Raw genomic sequence first — 813 nt, 5'->3', positions numbered from 1 at the left:
CCCGCCAGCCTCTCTGCGGCTCAGCCAACCCCCAGCTCCGCTCCCGCCCCAGCTGCCCATCTTACGTATCGCTAGGTCTTGCCCCGTCGCCGCCAGGCCTGCTGCCCAACAGGCCCGGGCCACCCGGCCACGCGCCACCCCTCCACCTCGGCCCGGCTGCACTCCTACCCCTGCCAAAGATGCGCACGCAGAGCATGTCCTTGTCGAAGCAGGAACCACGGTGGCAGGGGCTGCCCTCGCCACAAGGCGCCCCATCCGGCAGGTGCACATCCTCCGGGCAGCGCGTCGAGTTCCCCTCGCAGTACTCAGCCACATCACACTTGTCGCTGCTCTCTCGGCACACCGTGCCCTGGCGCAGGAGCTGCGGGGAGCGCCAGGCCGCCAGAGCCCTTCCTCCCGTTGGCGCACGCAGCCTTTCCAGTGCCCAAGGGCTCTGCTACCCCCCCCCGCCTGCAGGCCCCAGGGGCCTCTGCCTCCCCCCCGGAGCCAAGCCTGCCTCCCTCCGCCTCGTCTCCGTGCTGCCCCTTCCCCCGCGTAGCGCCCCCACCCAGCCTCGTGGCACCGTCCTGTCCTGCAGAGACTCCCAGCCCACCTCCCTCCCTCCCTGGCACCCTCCAGAGACCACCCCCTTACCTGACACCCGCGGCAGCACAGCCCCCCGGCGCAGGCCGCCCTGGGCTTCAGCTTGCAGCCGACCTCGCAGCACGGGTCCCCGCGGCACTCCTCCGGGAGCCCACAGTCGCACGGCTCCCCCTTGTCCACCACCTTGTTCCCACAGTCCTTGCCCGTGAACAGCAGGTCCTCCGTGGGCAG

General features: G+C 71.5%; 1 pseudogene; it reads right to left on the bottom strand.

Annotated features, from left to right (window-relative positions):
* The window catches only part of LOC102388440, an 18,923-nt pseudogene that overhangs the window by 7,508 nt on the left and 10,602 nt on the right, over window positions 1–813 (bottom strand).

The sequence above is a fragment of the Alligator sinensis genome, unplaced genomic scaffold, assembly GCF_000455745.1.
Source record: "Alligator sinensis unplaced genomic scaffold, ASM45574v1 scaffold98_1, whole genome shotgun sequence".
Lineage (NCBI taxonomy): Eukaryota > Metazoa > Chordata > Crocodylia > Alligatoridae > Alligator > Alligator sinensis.
Note: the sequence above shows the minus strand (reverse complement) of the source record. Positions and strands in the feature narration are given on the sequence as shown.